General features: G+C 30.5%; 1 long non-coding RNA gene across 1 annotated transcript; it reads left to right on the plus strand.

The window, feature by feature from the left end:
• Window positions 1-54: 54 nt before the first annotated feature.
• LOC128243014 (uncharacterized) lies at window positions 55-8136 on the plus strand. Its single transcript, XR_008262753.1, has 5 exons — window positions 55-124; window positions 4793-4869; window positions 5203-5284; window positions 6060-6190; window positions 7268-8136. It is a non-coding gene; the product is annotated as an uncharacterized LOC128243014 (long non-coding RNA).
• Window positions 8137-8390: the final 254 nt, after the last annotated feature.

Genomic DNA, 8390 nt, shown 5'->3' on the forward strand with positions numbered 1-8390 from the left:
GTCTAGTGGAACGATGCAGGGTTCATTGGGTTTGTTTACAAGCATCCGGTTAAGAAGACGACAAATAAGAATGGTATTAAGTTGGTAGAATGGAACTCCTTCCTGATTCCTGCACATGTAAGTTGTAAGTATTGACTATATCGGGATACCATACAGGACACTCAAGTGTTATTTTATATTTTCTTAGTTATCATGCAAATGAAAATAATCACTATCATTTAAAAGTTATTCAGGGATAGTTGCAAATGGTTTGTTTACATTAATTAGTTTTATGAATTTAATTGAATACACAAATTTTTATTAGAGCTTTGCACCAAATTAAATTCAGTTCATTTTACGGGAGTAACCCACACTAGCGGATCCAGAAAGGGGGTGGGATCCCCCCCCCCCCCAAAAAAAAATATTCTGTAAAGAATCTCAGGACAATTATTCAAAAAATCTTTTGAGCTTTGATATCATAATGGTAAAAAAAATTACCAAAATGCAAAATGTAAAAAAAAATATCAAGTCAGAGAATGGGTTGGAGCCGGTGTCGCCAAAATTGCAGTCGGGCTGTTTTAAAAAAAATGGCAGGAAACATGTAAAAATGGTCAAAATTTTAAACAGGTCTGAGTAAACATTTGATTACCTCATTATAATAAGCTTTCATTGTAGTCTACAAAAATAGTTGTGTGCAAAGAATATAACAAATACTTATTTTTTTATTGAACTTTAATTCAGCTGACCCAACAAAAAAAGAAAACAACATGTACCATCTTCAAAGTCACTACAGAAACAAAATCATTAAACTCTGTGTCTTTTTATGCTCAGTTTTCTTAGTTTAGGTGTTAATGTGAATGAAAAAATGTTTAAGCAAGCAATATGCCAACCAAATTTTTATTTTTTATTTTTTCCCCATTATTTACCCAAATTTAATGGCTACTATGAACAAGCAAGTTTGTTTTCTTATTAAATTGTATAATATTTGTAACTGCCTTTCCTTATATTTTAAAGAACAGCAAGTCAATACAACAGAGTATTACATTAACATTACTTAACATTTCACCTTACAGAACTGATATAAAGATATAGCAGTTTGATGAATAAATGTTTCACTCCTGACATAATTCACATTATTATCATAATTCAGATTACAACTTAATCTTTTGAAATAATTAGAATACAAGTGTAATAATACCTTAATTTATCACTGTAATGCTAACATGAAATAACTATTTGACAGTTTTAATACTGAAACTTTGATTTTTTATCACTATGAATAACAAGATGAATTTGATACAAGAAACAACAACAGAGTTTCAACTTTAAGTTAACTTACAAACACTTTGATAAGAACAGGTCATTATAGTACTGATTTGTTGCATATTAAAGTAACACTGTACTATTAACAGAATATAACCATAATAACTTCTGAAAACATGAAATGTCAACATGTGTCACTCCTGACGTGTATGTCAACTTAAACACTAGGAATGAGTCCTTCTGCATGTGCAACCTGTGGTATGTTGATCTCAATTTTGATTCCACAACCAGGCAACAGCGTAGGCTGAGTTAGAGTTTGTAAAATATCATGAACTGACTGCCAGGAAACATCATCATTTGACCATGTACCGTATACCGTATACACTCCTGGCAGACCTGTCTTCTGGAGGAACCTTAACTCTATATACTTGTTTTATCCAACTTAATTACCTGTAAATTTATGTAAATTTCAAGATTATATATGGAAAATAGAGCTAAATAGTACACATAAATAATAACATTAACATCTTATCTTATCCTATTTGCTTATCTTATGTAAGAAGTGTCAGTTTCTAAAAACTTATTTTTAGTATCACATTAGCCATATATACAGATATAAGGGCCACGGATAATGCTTGTTTCTACGTGAGCTCAGTTTGACTGCAACAAAGTCCTGGGGTGCATAACTGAAATATGGAGATCAAAATTAATCTATTAATTTGGTCATGTACATTTTATATCTGTCGTTTTTTTTAATCAAAACTTAGTTGTTAGAGTAAAAATAATTGTTTGTAAATGCTTGAAACTCACCTTACTGCATTTGTTCTACTACAAGTTACATAAGAATTAAAACAAAAATCATTTATAAGTAATTTTACAACTTCACAAGTTATTATACTTTTGTTCAACATTATTTGAATGTCTGTGGCATAATTTACTTAGAAGCATTATGTGATACTCATTTATTTATAAAAGCATTTATGTGATATTCATTTATTTATAAAAGCAATTTTGTGATACTCATTTATTTATAAAAGCATTTCTGTGATATTCATTTATTTATAAAAGCATTTTTGTGATATTTATTATTAAAGCATGTACCTGTTCATGTCCCACTTCACATTGCCGTTTACAGTGTTATTTGTGCCAAAAAATGCCAACTTTCTTTGTCTTTTCTTGGTCGGCCAATTTTGTTAATCCCAAGTACTTCTTCAACATTGTCTGTATCCTTCTTTGTTAATATGTTCGTATGTGACAGCCTTCGTTGGTGAAGCATTCTTTACTATATGATCCATAGTGTTTGCATAAGCTCTAGGACTTTCTAGTAGATGCCTGCATGGTCTTTCGGCAGATTTGCAAATGTTTACATTTTTCTGCTTTCTTGTTCTTCTTGATATTGTCGGGGAGCTTCTACTCTTCAGTTTTCTTCCAGCTTTGGCAGCTTTGCAATTCCTACTTTTCTTTTCCCATTCTCTGTTAAGCTTTCATTCTTTCATCTACAACTGTGTTTGGTTCTCTTTCTTTCTTTAATGTCTATTTGTATTTTCTTCTTGCTTTTTCAGTTTCGCCATTTCAAGTAGTTCATCATCCTTTTTCAACTTCTGTCTATGTTTTCGAACTCTTTCTGTGGATGTTATTATATTGGTTTGTGTCCTATATTGATTTTTTTTTTTTCTTAATGATTTTCTGATGGTTAGAAGGCTAACAATAAGCATGCTCATCTTGGCTGCTTTATATTTACTCTAAAATTGAATGTATGCAATTTTATCATTTTAATGTCAGGAGTGAAACATTTTTACCCATGCAAGAAATCATGCTAAGAAGAAAAGATATATGCTGTAATTTGTTATTTACAGTAACCTGCAGTAACATTTGATAAAACATAAGCATGGAAAACATAAAAAAATCATACAGAAAAATATGTTTATCATTTTAGTCATATATTTTTATCAGATATATTTTCGACTAATAAACTATTATTATAACAATTTTATTTAATAGCATTAAAACACTTACCATGTATGAACTAGATTGTAGTATTATCCACCAATCATCACCAAGAAATTAGAAAAATGCACAGCTGAACAGTATTGCTTAATAATATGCTAGTTTAAAAAATAGCACCAAAATTGGAAATTGCGTTTCACTCCTGACATTAACATACATGCCATATACTCAATACACAAACAATAACTTTGATCATGACTGCCACTTTTGATTGCTCTAAGACAAACACTTCTTGGAAAAATGCATTTGGGTACATATATGTTCTTTTTTCAAACACAGTGATTCATTTAAGTGCAAATGTTTCACTCCTGACATATTTGGGTTATCTTAGAATATACAATGCTAAAAATAGAATTTAAATATATGATGATTAAATTATTACTTGTTTAATGCATGGATACATATAACTTTATAATAGCAAGAGTAAGTTATGAAATACCATTCGTTCCAAGAAGTTCTAGTCATTTTCATAGATTTATACCGATTTTTTATGGAAAATAACATTACCGCCCTTGTTCCTTTTCAGTCTTGTTTCATGTCTAAAACATTTTTATATTTTATTTAGTTTTATGTTATTTTTTAGCCAAGACATTCAAATTGAATAAAAATGAATAATTTACTCTCTCACCCACATTTTGACATTGAAATAACATTTTGAATTTTAAGCTTTTCTTAAAATGTCACACTTTTTTGTTGCACTCCTGACATTTTTGGCATGTTTTATGGACATAACTTTTTTTTCTGTGAATATATCTTGTCCAAATTTTACATACAGTTATATGACACCAGTTGGCATTTTTAGACAATTGAATTAGAATCCTATACTGCATAATGTGATAGAAGTTTATGAAAAACTAAAACTAGCCATTTTTTTTAAAACAGCCCAGTCCAGTGTTGTATCCACTGTGCTATGAAGGCTTATCCTAAACAGTTGGAATATTTAATCTTTATACCTAACTTGTAATATATTGGCGAATTTTTTTTATTGTAAATTATGTGGTACTTCAGTTAGTAAGTTTTAATGCATTGTACACATAGATACCAAGTTTATGTCAGTTTTCGTCAATTTTCTTTTTTTCCGCTATTTCATTAAACAGATTACAGCCCTTTTTAAACAAGTCTTTGGGAGGAACTGTTGGGGATTGTTATTAAAGCTACATTTTCACAGATTTACCATTCTGACAACTTTTTTTTCATCATGGAATGAATCATGCAATGTTAGTGCATAAATTATGTCCGCGAACCATGATTTAAAACTGCTGAAAAAATATCAGATAGCTGTTTTTCATATGTACGTTCATAATTGTTGTTCTGTGACTTAAATTTGAACACTTTCAGAAAAATGAAATAATAAGCAGATTTCTCAATACATGACATCTGTTTTATTGTTAGCAATTAAAGGCATTGATTCTCTGAGATAATAATAATGTTAAAACAGTCAACCTGTGAAAGTGCAGCTTTAAGACTCATTTTTCCTAAGATCAGCCAAGTTAGTATTATAGCTAATTTAAGCTTAAAAGTTAAGGTGAATTTTATATTTCAGACCAGATACTCTTGAGGGACCAATTTAAGGGCAAACAGACAAACATTTTGATGCAAAGAAAGCATTGGATTTGAAAGGTAGATTTTTAACACATATTTACATGTACTCAATGTCATTTACTAGTATAACATAATGTATTCAAGTATAAGATATTTCAAGTATTTGGTCAGGTTGTTAGGTTTAATTGAAACTGTTAAGCAAATAAATGAAAGTCCATGCAATTTTGCATGCACATGTTTGTTGCATGCAGATTTTACTCAGATGGCATAGGGTACAGTTACTCTTGTAACTTGCTTAAAATAAATGCAAATAATTCTGCATGTGTCTGAAGTCATGTTTTATTTTTCTCTACAAATTGTTTTAAAAAATGCAATTGTTTGATTTCCTTTCTTATGTGTTATGCATTGCAGTTCCCATGGAGAAGAAAAATGGAGAGATTCTAAAAGTATGAAGATACTCCTGTGTATAATGAGGAAATCTTGTCAGTGAATGGTAAGTTCTCTTTGGATTAATTCTATGTATAACAATATAAATATGAGGTAAGCCAAGAAATGAGAATTAACATAATTATTCTGTTCAAACATACATTGACATATTAAATATAAAGACATATGTATGATTTGTCTCTGCTATTATACTCTATACCCTATGGTTAGGGTTCATTTGGACAAGTCTTCTTTTATCCATAATTCCAAATGCTTCTGAGATTTCTAACACATATTAAATATGTTGAGGAGAAGTGCTGTGCAAAAAACATTTTTGTTTATGGTATTTTAGAGTTATTGGTCTTTGATTATTTTTCTTTCACTTTTCTATGTTTTTGAGGTATTAACTTCAAACTTCATGCACATATTGGACGTGATAAGAAAAATAGCTGTGCATATGAATCATTAAATTGTGTATGGTAGTCAAAGAATTGTAAACCTTTGATTATTATCTTTATATTTTTTTTATTTTTTTTCTTCTCTTCATAACTTTTTTTCATTTTTTACTTTAATTTAACAAAACACTATTCTGTTTTTGGTATATTAAGGATTATTTTCTTATGTTTATTTTGTGCTTGGCAGTTTTAAAATTATTGCCTAATTGGTTACTGTATGCTTAAAAGCAAACATCACTCTCAGTGAAACCTCTTATTACACTAGGTGATAGCTGTAGTTTTTCATGGAAACAAGTGTTTGACAGTATGAGTAATTTTTTAGTAGCAATATATTATGTACATTTAAGGTATAAGTTCTCTTTTGCTAATTGTTCAGTTGTTTTTCAGTTGTTGCAATTGTGGACCAGGCCAGAGTTGTACTAAACCAACTAAGACACAATGAGATACAGGAATGACACAATGAGAAACAGGAAACAGGAAAGTGATGACTGATCGCCACCTGTTACAAATTCATCTAGGTACAGTTTTTATTCCAGATTTGATACAACTGTAAACTGTTTTATGCATGCTATGATTATGTTCATCATGTTTGTTTAAGACCGTGATGATGAGGACTAATCTATTGATTATCCCTTGCCAAAAGGCAAAGTGGATACAGTAATTGTGCACATGTGTGTGCGTGTGCACGGAATGTAATCTTGAGCATAAATCCTCCAGGTATTAACTTCAAACTTCATATACAGATAGATCCCTATTGAGAAGAAGTGCAGTGTTAAGCGACCATAACTCTGTTTACAGTTCTTTTTGTAATAACCCTTTGTTATATTTCATACTGAGTTTTTGTCTGCAGCAGAACTTGAAAAGTCTTTGAGGTGTTGATCTCAAACTTCAAATATGTACAGATAGATCTCATTTAGCAGAAGTGCAGTGCACAGAAACCATAACTCAAGATTTTTTTGTAGTAGTTGCCCTTTGTTAGTTTTCAATGTTATCCTTTGTTGTAATGCACAGTTGTGATCATGCTCAAATATGCTCATTCACATTAAAATTAATTGTCCAGGTTCAAATCCTGTAATAGAAACAATTATTTTCTTTCTGTGTTTAGCAAAGTTTATATGAACTATCTATCAATGTAAAATAAACTAAGATTTGTGTGTTTTTATCATTTCTTATTTATTTGTATATTTTTTGTTACATATTTTTATGTGCATATATATAAAATCTATATCACAAAAAGTGTGGCTAATTTTTAATATTAAGATATAATATGTATAAGAACTATCATATTTCAAAATCAACCATAGAGCTTTTGCAAGATAGATAATAACTTAATGTATCTGATGAACAATAATGTGATTTTGGGATGCCAGCAATAACTTTTCAAGGTGAAAATATGTTCTTGTCATTGATTTTACATATAAGTAATCAGTATGCAAAGCCCTTTCAAATGATACTTATATGGGGTAACTATCAAATTTTAACATTGAAGCCAATGGCACAAATTAATGAAAAGCTCCTTAATAGTTCAATATTTGAAGCCAACAATGGAACTGTGTTTATGTACATGTATTGCTTAATGTTCCTTTTTCTTTCAGAAAACTCCCCACATCCAACAAGAGACAGTCTGACTTCAAAATCTTCATTGAAAGCAACTTAATGGACAAGACATCCGTCACATAAAGATTCACTAAAATTGGAATGATATACCAATTTTAACTTTTAACAGACAAATACATTATAGATTTGAAAATAGATTACCCTTAAATAAGTTGGATGATTAACATTTACCTCAACACAGTACAAAGTGCTCATGTTGAACTATTGTGATTGATCATAGTCTGTCCTTCATTTATATTAACAGTTTCATACAGTGTTAACACTTTAGTATGGGGACTCATTTTAGCTCAACTTTTCGAAGAATATGGAGAGCTATACTACTCACCCAAGCGTCGGCGTTGGCGTCACCCCTTGGTTAAGGGTTTGCGTGCAAGCACACATAGGTAAATATCTCAGCAACTACTTGAGGTATTGCATTGAGACTTTATACAATGGTACTCAACCATCCAACCTACTTAATTAACCAAGTTTGATAACTACTTTGCATTTAATGCCAATAATAGGCCTTTAATATTTGACTTAGAAATTCTGTTTAAGGTTTTGCATGCAAGCACACATAGGTTAATATCTCAGCAACTACTTGAGGTATTGCATTGAGACTTGATACAATGGTACTCAACCATCCAACCTACTTATTTAAACAAGTAAGATAACTCTAGTTTGCATTTAATGTAAATAATAGGCCTTTATTATTTGACTTAGAAATTCTGGTTAAGGTTTTGCATGCAAGCACACATAGGTTAATATCTCAGCAACTGCTTGAGGTATTGCATTGAGACTTGATACAATGGTACTCAACCATCCAACCTACTTATTTAAACAAGTAAGATAACTCTAGTTTGCATTTAATGTAAATGATAGGCCTTTATTATTTGACTTAGAAATTCTGGTTAAGGTTTTGCATGCAAGCACACATAGGTTAATATCTCAGCAACTGCTTGAGGTATTGCATTGAGACTTGATACAATGGTACTCAACCATCCAACCTACTTAATTTTCCAAGTTATATAACTATAGTTTGCATTTAATGCAAATACTTGCCTTTATTATTTCACTCAGAAATTCTGGTTAAGGTTTTGCATATAAGCACACATAGGTTAA

This window comes from Mya arenaria, chromosome 8 (assembly GCF_026914265.1).
Source record: "Mya arenaria isolate MELC-2E11 chromosome 8, ASM2691426v1".
NCBI lineage: Eukaryota > Metazoa > Mollusca > Bivalvia > Myida > Myidae > Mya > Mya arenaria.